This window comes from Hippichthys cyanospilos, chromosome 17, assembly GCF_059441005.1.
Source record: "Hippichthys cyanospilos isolate Australia breed blue-spotted pipefish chromosome 17, RoL_Hcya_1.0, whole genome shotgun sequence".
Lineage (NCBI taxonomy): Eukaryota > Metazoa > Chordata > Actinopteri > Syngnathiformes > Syngnathidae > Hippichthys > Hippichthys cyanospilos.
The window spans coordinates 1,345,058-1,362,517 of NC_142385.1; the positions used below are offsets into that span (position 1 = coordinate 1,345,058).

The window sequence follows — 17,460 nt, forward strand, 5'->3', positions numbered from 1 at the left end:
AATGGGATGACACCACCTGCACACAATTGACACACTCCAACCAAAAGGCACTCACACACACAAACAAAGGAGAACACAGCAGAACACATACAAAAACCACATATGATCCACGGGTCATAACACCTTTGTAATTATAAAACTGGGAGCCTGAGTTGGCAGGAGCTTTGAGGACAACATGCTTCCTATCCAGTGCTCCACAGCAAAGAGGAAAATTCCATCGCTCCTCAAATCTTTCTGCAATGGACCTCCACTCCTCTGTCGTGGGAACCGCCATGAATTCACCAACAAGGCAGTCCCAAATTGCTGTTGCCAAATCAGGGACAATTATGTACACAGTAGAAACCCCTACACGGAAACTGTTGCCAATGGTCCTGTAGGAGTCAACTGTGGCAAGATATCTGCAATACATAAAACAGTAAATGTACCACTTACATTGAAGTTGACAACTATCACCATTCATTGGCTTAATTATTTTATCACCATGATGTAATTGTTCAATAAAATATTTATTCCATTTCATTGACTTTTGTTTGTTCATCATAGCATCATGGTGTATATGCGATTCAACATTGTTTAGCTACTTTAGCTAGCGCTGTAAACAGGATTGGTCCGACTCAACAAAAAACAACGACACTCACCGGAGACAAATGGACAGGCATTCCGCAGCGCAAATGGGACGCCTGAAATTGATGTCCATGCGGGTGACTCTTGAACAAATGCGAGCCAACAGGTGTCGAATTGGGCAACAGTCAACCTCATATAGCGCTGGAAATGGTAGCCATCCAGACGCAATTCAAGGACCAGATAGTATTCCCCTAGTTGTTCCCGCATCTGGGTGTTTTTATGAATCCACAGACGACGGCGTTTGGCACATTTCTGCTAAAGCCAGTATAGCGCAAAAGTATCAACAACGTCGTCCTCCATAGCTGTTTTTTGCAATATGGCTGGCGGCCCTGGCTGGATTGTTGCGTCAGCAAAGCCCCTCCCCTAGCGCGACAATGTCTCGTGTGACAAAAGTGAACTTCATCTTGACCTCGCGATGAAACACTTCCCGTTGAGCGTGAACTACACGCGTTGTCGCGTTCCATCTGAACGTGGTATTAGGGTCATCTGTCTTGAATATTATCAATCTGTCACTCTCCCCTGGCATTGTACCTGAAGGGTTTAAGACGGCCGTCATTCAACCATCACTTAAGAAACCTCGCCTAGATCCTGAAAATCTTTCTAACTATAGACCAGTGTCACATCTTCCGTTTATTGCCAAAATTCTTGAGAAAGTTGTAGCACAACAGCTTAGCAATTTCATGATAACAATATATTTGAGTCAAAGTCAAGTCAAAGTCAAAGTCAAGTTTATTGTCAATTTCTTCACATGTGCTTAACATACAAAGGAATCGAAATTGCGTTTGTCACTATCCTCTGCGTTTTACATGTACAATAACAAAGTGCAGGTGCGCAAGACTTCTTGATTTGAACTCCTTCAGTCGGGTTTTAGGGCCAACCACTCAACTGAGTCAGCCCTTGTAAAAGTGACGATCTTCTCTTAGCCATGGATTCCAACATCTCATCAATATTATTATTGCTTGACCTCAGTGCTGCATTTGACATATTGATCATCATATTCTTATAGAACGTCTTAAATCATGTGTTGGTATCTCGGAATCAGCACTTTCTTGGTTCAGATCTTACATCTTGGGAAGGACGCATTGTGTCCCTTATGGCAATGCGATCTCTGAATCTTTCTCCGTCTCATGTGGTGTCCCGCAGGGATCGGTACTTGGTCCCTTACTGTTCAACATCTACATGATTCCACTTGGTGATATTGTACGTAAACATGCTATTAGTTTTCATTGCTATGCTGATGATACCCAACTCTATATGCCCTTAGAAATCAGATCCGTGCAAGTGCAGTAAACTGGAGGCCTGACTTGCCAAGATTAAACAATGGATGTCTTCCAATTTTCTGCTTATTAACCCTAGTAAAACAGAAATGTTAATTATTGGCCATGCTCATCATCAGCACTTGATTAAGAATACCACGTTGAACCTGGAAAACTGTATTATTTCCCAAAGTAGTTTTGCAAAAAACCTCTGCGTGATATTTGACTCAACTCTCTCTTTTTGGACACATACATGACAAGAACGGCATTTTTTCACCTTCGCAATATAGCTAAAATTTGCCCTATCCTTTATCCTAGCGATGCTGAAAACTTTAATTCATGCATTTTTTACGTCGCGCCTAGACTATTGTAAAGTTTTGTTTTCTGGGCTTCCCATGTCCTGTGTCAAAAGCCTGCAGTCTGTACAGAATGCAGCAGCAAGACTATTGACAAGAACGAGAAAGTTCGATCATATTCCTCCGATCCCTCTAGCTGACCTTCATTGGGTTCCAATACACATGAGATGTGATTTTAAGGTGTTGTTAATCACTTATGAAATTTTACATGGTTTAGATCCTTCCTATCTCGTCGACTTAGCATCACCATATGTTCCGTCCCGACAACTTTGGTCACAAAATGCTCGTTTGCTATTGACCCCACGGGCTAAAAAGAAGTCCGCGGGATCAAGGGCATTTTCCATTCGCACGCCAGTACTATGTAATGCCCTACCTATGGAAGTATGCTTAGTCACCTCAGTAGAAATCTTTAAATCCCGACTAAAAACACATTTATACTCAAAAGCATTTAGTTAATTGGGCCTGTCTGCAGCTTTCTTCTTTTTTTTTCCTGCCCCCTTCTTCCAGCTCGGAGAGGGTTCTAGCTCGATGCTAAAGGTTGACTTGACCGCCCCCATTTGGCCCTGCGCTGATTGACCATTGCGGGTTAAGAGGTCGACTGTCTGCGGTCCACTTGGTTGGACTGTGGGAAGGTTCCTGCCCAATGGCTTTGCCTGCTGTCAAGTCATCATTGCACTATATAGCACAATATGTTTTCTGTAATCTATATTGTTTACCTGTATTTGTCTGTAATGTGTATCTGTTTGTCTATATTTGGTACATGCAGCATCCACTTCAACCTGTGGGCCTGGAAGGGGGCTCCTCCCACCTTTGGTCCCTTCTGGAGGTTTCTGATTTTCCCCTAATTGGGGTTTTTGAGTTTTTCCTTCCCCTCCTGGGAGTTTTGACAGGGGATGCTGTTGTATACCTTACACCGAAAAGATGTCTCTGTATGACTTCTTTTTTCGGAAGAAGTCTCGACATGACCTCTTTTCATCTGTGAAGCCCTTTGAGACTTCGGTGATTTAGGGCTATACAAGTAAAATTTGATTGATTGATTGATTGAATGGGCCAGCAGAGATTAAATGCACAAGCTGTATGTAATACTGCTGTATGTATACTGTATGCAATGATAATGAAAATGAAATGAAAATTGAATTCAGTCATGGCTTATTGGAGTTTGACAAATGGGTTTTTGACTAGTTTACTCGAATCAAAGATCAACGTAAATCCTTTCTATTCAAGAAATGCACAGCTCTGGTGTGTGATACTTTCAATTGAAATCCTTTATAGCTTTAAATCATAATTTGTAAAATTTGGAATACAAAGAGTTAGAGGGTAGGATGAAACGAAAGCTCGACAGGTGGATCAGTGCAACGTTTGCTGTAATGCGGACTCTGTACCGGTCTGTCATGGTGAAGAGAGAACTGAGCCAAAGGGCGAAGCTTTCTATTTACCAGTCAATCTACGTTCCTGCTCTCAGTTATGGTCATGAGCTGTGGATCGTGACCGAAAAAACGAAATCCCAGAAACAACCGACCAAAAGGACCAAGAGGACTTTCCTCTGCAGGGCTCTAAGGGAGAGAGCCCTTAGAGATAGGTTGAGAAGCTCGGTAATCCAGGAGGGACTCGGTGTCGAGCCGCTGCTCCTCCACATTGACAGGATCCAGTTGAGGTGGTTCATGGGGCTGGTTAGAATCCCTCCCAGATGCCTCCCTGGTGAGGTTTTGCGGGCATGTCCCACTGGGAGGAGTCCTGGGGATGCCCCAGGACATGCTGGAGGGCCTATGTCCCCCAGCTGGCCTGGGAATGCCTGGGGATCCCCTCGGAGGAGCTGGATGAAGTGGCCGGAGAGAGGGAAGTCTGGGCTTCCCTGCTGAGGCTGCTGCCCCTGCAACCTGATAAGTGGAAGATAATGGATGGATGAATAAGAAAGGACTGTGGTCTTGAATTGAAATAGATTTTATTGTGTCAGTTTTGCTGCTCGTGTCCACACTGGTGCCCCACTCAACTTTTTATGCGAGAGACATCACTTTGAATGAATACTACAGGCTAGAATCTAAGAATCGCTTTAACCCCTGCTTACCCACAGTTGCAGAATTACAACAATTTTTGTTGTCCACAAAAAACCTACTTATATATATAAATGTTGGGGTTCAACTACATTAACATGCTTATTGGGTCCTATTGTTCAATCCCAAAATGCTATTGGCTCACACGTTTGTATATAAGGCGTGCCCCGAGATCAAGAAGTCACACAACCTCCAAATTTCCGATCGAGCATCATCCCTACAATTGCCTTGACAGGATTTATCCCATAGAAGTAAGCAAAATGCTTTAAAAAAAAATTGTGTTTATTACAGTGTCTAGAACATGTAGATATGTAGCTATTATGGAAAATGTGCCTTACAGTTTATTTAGAGCGTGTTTTGTGAGTGTTGCAACATTGGGTGAATGTGGTAGCCAAAACACCCCTGTTTTGAGGGGAACTTCAACTAAAATTTTCACAATATAACTTTAAACACACAACTACATTTATCCATTAGCGTGACATTGCATTACATATATTATGAAAGAGAATCTAATTTGCAAAAATATAGTGCCATATCTGATCTTTTTCATTTACTTTTAATGATTTTTAATGTGTCGGACACTAGGACCATGTCTCTCACCCAGTAGGCATGTTGCTATGATCCTTTGATGCTTTGAACCTGTTGGCTTTGTCTTTGCTATTTTGGACTTTGTTGTATCAGTTTTGTGATGGCATGCGAAGAGTAAAGATCTCCACTAGCTCAGCAACGTGTGGTTTCTTAACTACCTTCAACACTCCTGTTTTTTTTTCTTCTGTGTTTTCCCATCGTCACAGAAAGAAGGACTTTCTAAAAAAGAAATTCTGTTTGTGCATGTCCCTTGTCTTGGCTGTTGATAAGGAAATCTTCCTAGCAATGGTCACAGTAGCTGTGACCAATTCACGGTCACAAGTTGTGGGAGATGCTTGGAGGGTCATGCATTCTTTTGGAACAGCTGCTAACGATCAGGAATGCAAGGTGTCTTTGGAGGCTACATGCAATCCTGCAATTCCTGTTCAAATTATAATCAGTTCACAAATTGGCCATTGTGTGACCAGTGAAATGAGTCACTAGGTTACCTCAGGGCAATGTGTAAGCACTTCATAGGATAAGTAGGGTTGTCTGTCTTTGAATTTGGAACAGCTGCTAACGATCAGGAATGCAAGGTGTCGTTGGAGGCTACATGCAATCCTGCAATTCTTGTTCAAATTATAATCAGTTCACAAATTGGCCATTGTGTGACCAGTGAAATGAGACACTAGGTTACCTCAGGGCAATGTGTAAGCACTTCATATGATAAGTATGATAAGTGATGAGGAGTCAGGTGATGATGTCTGTGTGGACAAAGAAAATACCAGACCAGCTGATTGCCCCGCCATCGTGGACATTGAGCCGCAGGCAAACAAACCCATCATGTCCCGTGACAGATATTGCTGGAAAAAAAAGGATTTTATCAGTCCCAATACTGATTTCTCTGGTCCGGCCATCACAGACGATGCACCTGTCCTCCACACACCACTACAGTACTTTGAAAAGTTTGTGTCAGAAGAAATGATTGGAGCTCTGGCAACAAATACAAACGAGTACAGCGTTCAAAACACTGGAAGATCTGTCAACACTAATACCAAGGAAATACAGAAAATGTTGGGGATGTACCTTAGGATGGGCTTGGTACAAATGGCGGGAACCCGTATGTATTGGGAGAACAATATACGTATCCCCCCTGTTGCTGATGTGATGCTACGCAACAGATTCCAATCTCTGTTGACAAGCTTACATTTTGTGAACAATTTAACAGTGTCAGACACTGAAAAGATGGACAAACTCTGGAAACTATGATGCTGGACTTTGATGTCTATATTGTCTTTGATGTCTATATTGTCTGTATGACAATGTGTGACAATGTGTACTGTATGTATTGTCTGTAAGATGTCTGTATTTTCTTAAGTTATAATGTTCTGGGACAAAAGCAAAAGCCTGCAAATGTGTCCTTTGTTCTCTATTGTTGTTCCGACAATGAGTTCACACTACAGGAAATTCTGCTCCCCCCTCTCTCCCAATGTTGCAACATTACAACACGTCTGTAAAAACAAAAAAAATTGAAAACACTTCATTTTCTTCTCCAATGGCCTCCTACAACAACATCTGAATGGTTGAAAAAAAATTTTGTGTGTTTTTCTAAATTTGGGTTTTCAGGTAATAAAACAAGTTACTGACCACAAACTGAGCGGTCAGAATGCTTCCCACCCACATTGAACTTTTTCATCAACTTATGAGTTTTGAATTGTACTGTAGGGTTGATCTAGAGCAAGATGAAGGGGGAAGTTGACCTCTCTCCCAATTACAGGCTAAAGGAAATCTTTAACTGATGCAAAACAGAGCTGACTAAAGGATTGATTCAACTTGTGAGTGGATAAGAATGTGTATGTGAATGCGTAAGTGAATTTGAGCAACAGTCTGGGGCTCTGATGCCGATTTGTAGAGCCTGTGTTCCTCCTGGACTATATTAGCTCTTCTCTTTCACAGCTTGCTAGGATGTGTAAAGCCAGGGGTGTTGTATATCTGTATACTGTCATGATACACCTGTCTAGGGAAGTGGGAGGTTGCAGGATTTCAAGATTATGTTTGTACCTCCTTTGTCCACTCTATATGCAGAAGGTGTGCAACAGCATACATGAGTGAATAATAAATCAGGTTGAAGCTAGGGTGAAGGAAGGCAATTTTGACAAGGCTCAAAAATAACTGTCAGGTTGGAGCAAATCAGCTCTTCTTCCAAAAAGGAAAGGGAAAAAAGACGAAAAGAAGGCAGATGAAAAGAGAAGGGCGGAGATATTTGATATTTTGAATGACAAATGCATACCATGCTGCTGACAGAGACAGAGATGGGGTAATATATAGTGGTTGGAGTGAGTATATTAGTTGAAAAGGAAAAAAACTCTGTTTATAAATAGTCAAATAATCATGTTAAACAGTATGTTAAAAACAATAATGATATAGTGGGCTAACCGCTAACAATAGCCCCACCTAAACCATCTATTTCTGAAATATCGGTCCCTGACCTAGCCGACTGAACTTGAATTGGAATATTACTATGCCATGAAGCTAAGTAAAAAAAGTAGAATAATTGAATGTAACACGAGTGACATTCCTCTGTTGTGTTGTGTGGACAGAAACAGCAAATATACCTGTGCTGGAACTATACTTGTTTCATTTACACAGTTTGATTGTTCTGTTTCACAATATGGGTTGATGGGGTTATTGTTTTGTCCTTTAGTGCCACCTTGTGTTCATTTACGTTATATGCCCAAGAGGCTCTGCCGTCAGTCAGTTGAAGATCGCCGTTTATAGTTAAACACCTCGTTCGTGGCAAAGTTGAGAAATTATATGTCTGTGAGTACATGTTGTCATCCTTACATGTTGTTTATGTGTCCAAACGATGTTAGCGTGTATATGTTCAAGTTCTGTTTAGATTTGCTTCCCCTAGATAGTTAGAACAGTTGCCAAATGTATTAGCTTGTTAGTAGTGTATGTGTGTGTGCAAAAGCTAACTTCTCAGATGTTGCTAGTCGAACGAGTGTTGTAAGTATGTTATGGTGTGTAACGTATGTTTGATCAATATGTGAATATTGTAAATAGTTAGAAAGTAATTATATTTCATTTCCATGTTTATTGCAGTTTTACAGAAAGAGAGAAAGAAACGAAAATGAGTATCGGTTCTAATTAGCTGTACAAGCCAGGAAAACAAGTAAAGGACTTAAACTTCCACGCTTCAAGCTTTCATTGGACCAACTCAACTCTTGCTAGCTATCTGTCTAGTTTGAGAGCGACGTCAAACGAGGACAGAATAATACCTTTGAAGATTATAAGTATAGAAGATGTAGTAGAAACTTCAAAATGCCTTGCCTGTTGCACTCCCCCTCTTGTCACTAAAAAGGTGAATGACAAGCAGGATGATGAACTAACAAAGCTGCCACACACTGCATGAGAATGGAGCCTGATTAGCTTTTTCTATATTTGCAGCTGTTAACTTGGTACTAATGAATTCATTTACATTATTCGAGCTCTGCAATCTGTCAATTTGAGAAGGGGAAGGAAGAAGCTTCTCAGATTCCCTAAGGGTAAAACCGTGATTCCTATTTCTGCTGTCTTCCTCCTAAATCGCACAAAACGACAGGACCTTTGTGTAGTCAAGTCTCTATTATTTTTTCCCCCTCTCACATCAGTCTCGCTCACGCACACCACTCCCTCTACCACTAGCGTAACTCAGAACTACAGTGGCCGACTGGGGCAAACGCGCTACAAATGGCACTACACACACACATACGTGGTTCATGACTTATCGGGACACATGACAGAAATGCGACAAATGGGTACATGCATTTCCCGTGGTGCTACAGGCTCCAAAAAATAAATATAACCATGAAAAAAAACACAGACACATTCATCTGTTTGGATTTTGGCTCTGGCTTTTTTTTTTTTTTTGGATTTATGACAAAAATGCGACATGTCAGGACTTTAACAGGTTTTTGTGCATTATGGGACCATAACCTTATACACTTTTAACATTTCATGTTTTTATGCATTTTGAGACCCACGTATACACAAAAAAATTCAAGTGTATGTGATTTATAAAGACCAACTACTGTAAGAGTAGAGTGTCTTTATAGCTTGACTTCATTTCTTTTTAAATACCTAAGGTATAACATAAGGAAGAGGTGTCCAATAGTCATTCTCCCCATTCAGGATACCCGTATTAAAAATGTCAGATATTCTATGCATCCATTTTCCATACAGTTTATACTCTCTAGGGTAACAAGTGACCCTGAACAGCCAATCGTGAGGCAAATGTAGGCTAACAACTAAAAATAAAAATTTAATCAAGCCATACAAGTTTTGGAATATAGGAGGAAATCTGAGCTCTCGAAGAACATCCAAGGAGAACTTGCACTTCACAAAGGGTGGCTGGAGCCCAGATTTGAACTTAACAACCTTTAAACTGTGAGGTGGATATGCTAAGCAGCTGCTCATTGTGCCACTTCTAATATATTCACAGTAATTATACAAGATAGTAAAACTATGCTCTACAGGGAGAAAAAAGACAATTATATTGGTGGTCAGTCCACTAATTTTTATTTTCGAATCATGGGCAAATATAAATTGTACCTAGAAAAAGACACCAGAGCACAGAAAGGTTTTTTCGTTCCCTCCATGATAATTCAGTAGACTGATTCAGTTTCAACTTAATGAGAAAAAATCAAAATTTGAACTGTATAATTTTTAATCAAATCAGAACATTTAGTGTATTTTTGTGATTTGTTTTCCTCAGTTACTTATTCCGCAAGTTGTGCAAAAAGTAATGAAAATATGAATAGATCGATGATGCATCAAAATGTTTACGAAAGGTCCAATAAGGTTCACTTGTAAATGCTTTCTATTTTTATGATTCATCCTTAAATTTTACCCCAGAACCTTATATGTTAACTTGTTTTGTGAATGCAGTGTTGTTACAGTTGAAAACTTTGTATTTACATCTACTGTAAATAACAAACATGGAGCACCATATGACACAACAAACATGAACCAACAAATGTGAAAACAGTATTGCTTACCCCACCCTTTATAAACCTGGTAGCCTGATTTAGAACTATAACTTGGACGGTTCAATTTTGAAATTCTATCTATTCATGTCCCTTTTTAATGCAATTATCCTGTTTTGAATATAATATTTGATGGCAACCCAGTCTCTGTCTTTCAGAGCTACCGGCTCTGCACGAAGACAGGACTCACAGCTCTTTTTACCTGGCACTTTGCAGCTTGTAATGTAATCTAATGTGTTGTTCAACAGCCTTTAATTCATCACCTGTCCACTTGCTTTTCTTCTTACCAGCTGTCAACAAAAACAACAACAACAAAACAAAACAGTCTGAATGAAAAATGAATACTAATGAAAAGCAGGTTTTTGCTAAAGTATAAAAAATACTAACAGAACAAGAAATATTGAGGTGAATAATACACACAGAAATGCCATTTAACTTTGCTTTCCATTGTAGCTCTTTGACATTTTCACTTGAAGTGATGTGTGTTGCTGGGACATTTGAAATGATGTGCTTTGCTGGGAATCTAAAAGGGTGGCATAGGATACATGTTATAATTAAAGCATCCTCATACTGCTTTGTCAAAGAATTATTCTTTTCTTTTTTTTATCAGCTCTATATGCATCAATGATTTTGTTTTACTTTTTTGTGGTTCCATGAGGTTGAAAAAGAGGTGTCGTGCGTACCGTCCAACTGGGTTGAGACAGAAATAAATTTCATGGTGTCAAGTGGGGTAGAGACAAAAGTGTCTTCTGGGCTAATGACACCGGTTGAGGAAGAAGTGCTTTTCATATTGTCTAGGATGGTTGGAACACATATATTGCTTGTTTTCCCAGAAGTCTCAGTTCTTGTACCTTTGAAAAATTGACCATGAAATATCCTGACTTTTGCCCTTGCTTTCTTATGTGTGCCAAACACACTGGGGTTTCAATACCCATTAACGGTGAAAAACAAGGAAACAACGTATTACCATTTTTGATGTGAGGCAGGATACCTTTTTTTGGATGAAACTCAGCAATGGTTTCCTTGACTGAATCTTCATCACTTGTGGTTACTTCATCTGGTCTGGTAAAAAATAACAGAAGAAAGTATTTAAATTCAAGGCCAAACATGCAATGTTATACTGAAGCTTTATAAACGCAATTTCAAACAAAATTTCACCATCAGGATTGATCTCAATGTCATCCAGTCCTTTTCCCCTTCAGGTGAGACAATTTTCCTTTTTCCATTGCCATCAACAGATCACAGATGTACTGTGCATTTCTGACAAGAGGAAATATGGGAACATCTGAAGACAACCTCCAGGGTTACATCAGAAAAAAAATCATGTCAAGTGAAACACACTCAAGATTTTCTGACCCAAGCCATATGAGGACCTGACGACTGAACACATGCAGAGTCCATGTTACTGACTTCTAACTTCTCTTATTGTTGTCAATAATATGTGTAAACAATTTAACAGATAAGAAGTGATAAAATGTAAAAACCTTTTGGAAGGATGAAGTGGATCCCTCAACCTCTTCTGGGTTTTTGCGAGCTTCAGTCAGTCCAGATTTCAGTAGTAGGTGTCTACAACATAGCAAGAAAACATTGTCAGAATAATTCTGTACTGTAATTCCTGTCAAGTTAATAAAACTCCAAACACATTTTCCCGAATACATCATGTGGGAAGGAATGGGGCTAAGTATTCCAACAAATATCAAGTCAACAGAAACACACTCAAGACTATCTGACACTCAATAGCTAGGGCACTTGTAAGTCAAGGCACCACCGCTTTTTAAAAAATCCTCAGTTTAACTTCCTATGGAAAATGTCCACCCGAACTACCTCAATGGGCTCCTCTCAACGCAGAGGAGCAGTGACTCGACACTGAGTCCCTCCCGGATGACCGAGCTTCTCACCCTGTCTCTCAGGGAGAGACCGGACACCCTGCTGAGGAAACTTATTCGGCCGCTACCCGGAGAAGGCTTTCCACCTTTTTCCAACTGAGGATCATGGTCTCAGAATTATAGGTGCTGATCTTCATTTGAGCCACTTCACTCTTGGCTGTGAATCGCTCCAGTGAAAGTTGGAGGTCACGGCCTAAAGAAGCCAACAGCACCACATCATCCGCAAATAGCAGAGATGTAATACTGAGGCTCCCAAACCGGATTCCCTCAACGCTTCGGCTGCACCTAGAGATTCTGTCCATAAAAGTAATTAACATAATCGGTGACAAAGGGCAGCCTTGGCAGACTCCAACCCTCACTGGAAACAGATTGGACTTACTGCCAGAAATGAGGACCAAACTCTGACATCGGTGAAACGGGGACTGGACAGCCCTTAACAAGGGGTTTGGTACCCTATATTCCTGGGGTACCCCCCAAAGAACTCCCCGGGGAGCATAGTCGAACGCCTTCTCCATGTCCACAAAAGACATGTAGACTGGATGGGCAAACTCCCATGAACCCAGGAGGATCCTGCCGAAGGTGAAGGAGTGTGATCCCTCTATAGTTGGAACACACCCTCCGGTCTCCACCTTCTTAAAAGGAGGACCACTGCCCCCAGTCTGCCAATTCAGCAGTGCTGTCCTTGATATCCACACAATGTTGCAAAATAATAAATATGTTTTTACTGGCACATCATTTACAAAAGGGACGGGGCTCATTATATTATTCTAGAATAACTGAACACTACAGTTTATATAATCACCAGTACAGGGACACTAGAACACACAGTCATCAGAGTTGCTGAGACAAAAATCATGTCACCTGAAACACTGATGTCCTTTCAGACTGAAACAAAACAGATAAGGTTTTTCTAAAACTCAATAATTCACTTGAATGATCAATTGTTATCAAGATAATCTCACACGTAAGTACTAACATTAATACTTAGCACAAACTATATTTTTTGTCTAATACTCTATAATTTAGATATTACTTACAACTGTTTGCCTTGGCCACTGACAATCTCCGTAGTTATAGGTAATTTCAGTCCCTGCTTGAATGTTCTCAATCGCAAATAGGCAAACATGTGGTTTTCCCTGGATGATCATCGTTTTCATTCTGCAGTTTGGGCTTTTGTGGGCATCATTCACCAGTCGACCCAATGAGCCATCTTCGAGGGAGGAATCAATGCTGAAATCAAATGAGTATATAATCAAATGTTTCATCATTAAAACAATAATGTAAAGAACCATTTGGTCTTTTCATAGGCATTGACTTACCACCATGTGCTACTATTCCATTCAAAATCAAACAGGAAACAATTTTGCTTGTCTGTATAGTTTTTCTGCCTCTTCTCTCGTTCATCGTGTGAGATTAACTCCCCACGATACTCTACCACAAAGCTTCTCTCGTTCATCGTGTGAGATTAACTCCCCACGATACTCTACCACAAAGGATCCCTTTTCAATTGGTTCACAGGCAAATACACCACATCCTAGGACACAAAAGTTCATACTTAAGTCTTAAATAATAAAATGAGTAAGTCTCCAAATCAGATATTTTCAAATACATTTAGCTTTTTTTTCCCCAGACCAGTAATTAGATTAATTTGCTCATCCAGTTAATTGTGTTTCAGTCAAAAACACCGTTTACGATTTGCTCTGTATTTAGAAGTCTCTTTCCAAGCAGCAGCACACAGTGCAAAAAAATACATCAGGAACAAAGATGGGAGGAACGAGAAACTTCTTGTCCTTCTGCCTCACACCGACTAGCCGAAATCGAATTGAGCAACAAGGCAATAAAACCCTGACATATATTTAAAAAGATAACATTATGATTATTTTTTTAAATGTACAATCCATAATAATAATAATGTAAACATACATTCATTGAATATGTTTTCACCTTTATCCTAAATGCAGACATCTGATGTACAAATTGTGTAAAAAATTGTGGATTTTTCAGCCATTACAGCTTTCTACAACCAGATGAAAGATGTGAAAGTGTGAAAGAGATTCAAGACATCTCATTTCACCCAGTCACAATTGAGTACATGGTTGCCTAAATATTTTCATGTTGATGCAAATGATTAACAGAGTTGAGAATTGAAAGGTATTTGCTCTTATAAAAGAAGTACTTCAAGGAATTTTCTTCAACAATATAATCACTCTGAAAAAAATAACACTATAGTTTATTATGATAGTTTTTACCAAAATATAATGTCCTAAAAAGGCTTATTTGCAGCTTTGGTCATTTTTATGTGTAACCATAAGAATTATTTTGTACACAACATACTGTACCTTTATAGTCATTTGTCCACTGGACTCGCAAGCAAGGCTTGTCCACTCCAGATAAAATAAAATGAGCAGCCTCCAATTCAGGACTAAATCTTGTTCGTCTTTGTGGCATGATCTTCAGATGGGTGCATAGTTATTAACCAGTAAATCTATTATAAAAATAAAAAAACGGTCATTTTGACACACATACAAAAATACATAAAATACCAGTACTAATATTGTATGAAACAGGACCCAAGCAATGAGATTCTAATTTTGCCTTGGATCATAAAACATTGTAAATTGTGTTTAATTTACATTAACAGAACATTACCTAGATGAAAAGGCCAACAAAGACAAATGCTGTATTGTTTTTTGTTTTTAAATGAGGCTATCTGTACTGACTGATTGATATCAAAGTTATGATTCAAGAAAACATATTTGTGGTGAAATAAAGTGCATGCATAGTTTGAAAAACCTGTACTGTTGTTGGGGATGCAAAGGTCTTCCAAAATCTTCGCTGCGACACCACGTGTCTACATTACTTTAAGCTAATTAACAAGCTATCTAGCAAGCTACCTAATTAAACTGGTAGCTGGTTGGACTGCCCGCTAGCCCGCTAGCTCACTAGTCCGCTAGCTAACGAGCGAGCAGTCAAATTTCGTGACAATACTTGTGGGCATTTTTAACATTCAACAAAAACAATTTCAACAAAAACAATTTCAACTCGTTGATAAATGAAGGAAAAGTAAGCACTTACCATTTATTATGAAGCCATTTACAGTCCGATATGGTCATGCTTGTTTGAGAGATTGTACTATCAGCATGTGACTGCTGGCCTGGCTTGGCTGCTTCAAATGTCGAATACTGTGTAAGTCATTGTTAAAAAAACCGTGACATATCAGTACCTGCACGGGAAAGTGTGTGAGCTGTGTCTGGAAATCATTACATATGAGGACCTGCACAGTGACATCGACGAAAGTGTGTGAAAAGTGTGTTTAAGTACAGAAGATGGCCACAAGGGTTCCAAACAAAAAGTGAGTCGAAAGTTACACTTACACACAAATTTTTTGAAAATCATGACTTTTCAGAATATCAGATATTTTTGGTGTGGGAGCATCCTGGGAAGCTCTAGAGTGCTGTAGGCGGCATAGAAAATTGAGGACGCAAAAAATATCCTCACTTTTCCACGGGTCCTCATATAGAAGGTGTGTTATCATAAAAATGTTCTGATATGTCATGAAAACAAACACGCACACACACACCGGTAAAAACGCACTACAAAAGTATGGCGTTATATTTGTGCCACAATTACGAGCGCGCGAAAAAAAAATTGAGCGGCGAAAATCAAGCTGAGCGAGCGAAAACAGATTTTAAGCGCAAGAAAAAAACTATTGAGCATGTAATGATACATGAAAGAGTTTGAGCGCGCGCCGATGGAGTTTGTACACAGAAAAAGAAATTGCTCACTCAAAATTCCTTTTTGCTCGCTCGGGATAGCCCTCTCTCGCTCAACATCTCGCACGCGATACTCCTCCCTCCCTCGCTCAACATCGCATTCGCTCAACATCGAGCTCTCACTCGCTCGAGTCGTCCTCTGCGCTTGCTCAGTTCTGCTCACGCGTTACGTTTGTGCCACAAAACCAGCCAATCAGAGCTTGTAAAAGCACTTTAATTGACAGCTTGGTATCCAATGAGATTGCTTGTACGCTATCCGTTGACGCACTCTCGTTTGCCCTGTGTTCACCTGAAAAGGGCAAACAAGAGTGCGTCAACTCGGACTTGGGCTGGAGAATTACTTTTAATATTATTATTATTACTGTATTGTATCATTTGACAGAAATACCTTGTTAGTTTTTGTACTTTAATAATATAAGCCCACCCCTCCCGCCCATGTCGATGTGACGCACTCTCGTTTGCTTGTTCCGGGTGAACACAACAAGCAATCTCATTGGATACCAAGCTGTCAATCAATGTGCTTTTACAAGCTCTGATTGGCTGATTTTGTGGCACAAATGTAACGCGTGAGCAGAACTGAGCGAGCGCAGAGGACGACTCGAGCGAGCGAGAGCTCAATGTTGAGCAAACGCGATGTTGAGCGAGGGAGGGAGGAGTATCGCGAACGAGAGCGAGATGTTGAGCGCAAGAATGCTATTGCGAGCGAGCAAAAAGGAATTTTGAGCGAGAAACTTCTTTTCAAGAACTTTTTTTCTGCGCTCAAAATCTGTTTTCGCTCGCTCAATTTTATTTTCAACGCTCAAAATCTTTTTCCACGCTCGCGTAATTGTGGCACAAATATAACGCCATACAAAAGGCACAACACTATTCCCAAAACGGAAACACATTTACTAAAACGTAAATGCGCTGCAAAACAGAAATGCGCTGGAAAAAGGAAACGAGCTGCAAATGCCACAATTAAACGCAAACACATTTACCAAAACGGAAACCTGCTGCAAAACTGAAACACATTGACCAAAACGGAGACACACACCTGGTGAAAACGCCCTGCAAATGCAGGTTGTGATTCTCAAAAAGGAAATGCGCCAGGCCACTGGGACAGCCATTCACATCCTATGTGCAAGTGTTTTCATTGACCAGCTCTTGGAGAAAGGAAAGGTATTCTTTGCTTTGAATCTGTTTAAACACTTCGGTTTCATCATTCACAGTATTACATTAAAAAAAAAGCTAATAGCAGGTAACAAGTATATATTAATGATATATATTTGGTGATATATATTTGGCATCTGAAAAACTAAAATGTATCTTGTTTGCAGACGATAATACAATCATGCACTCAGGTGTAAAGGAAATTCATATTTTTCAAATTCAATATATCAATAAAATAGTGTATACATGGAACTGTGTAATTCAAATAAAGATTGAGACGACGTAATGTCAGTAATAAGCAGATATACTCTTGGCCCAGGAGAAATAAAGACAAGTCGGCACCTCCAAAAGGAACAGATGACATCCCCCGACCAACATTCCACCATAGGCAAAAGGCTAGGTGTGGCCTTCAAGAGAAGATATCAGTCAGAGTTTATGGTGCTCAGACTTCCTCCCGCTTCAAAGAATGGCCGGCAGAACAAAGACTTTTGAAGACACCATCCACACGCAAACAGACCCCCACACACGCACACACCGACACGCACACACGCATGTGCACGCACACACACACACACACACACACACACACTTGCATTCCACAGTGAGACTAGATGCCCCAAAAGGGTATAAGAACTGAATGTTGAAGGTGAAGGGTTGCCATTTTCTGCTCCGACCCATGGCAGGACTGGCCCGAGGCCTCGTGTACTTTCCCACTCTGTCTGGATTAAATCAATTGTTTCACTATGTTGTGGTATGGGTGATCTTTCAACA

General features: G+C 40.2%; 1 long non-coding RNA gene across 1 annotated transcript; it reads right to left on the minus strand.

The window, feature by feature from the left end:
• Positions 1-9,951: 9,951 nt before the first annotated feature.
• LOC148409193 (uncharacterized) lies at positions 9,952-13,296 on the minus strand. The gene is made up of 6 exons (XR_015868302.1): positions 13,087-13,296; positions 12,805-12,997; positions 11,366-11,447; positions 11,040-11,141; positions 10,873-10,943; positions 9,952-10,171 (listed from the first exon to the last, which is right to left on the minus strand). It is a non-coding gene; the product is annotated as an uncharacterized LOC148409193 (long non-coding RNA).
• Between the last annotated feature and the right edge of the window lie 4,164 nt (positions 13,297-17,460).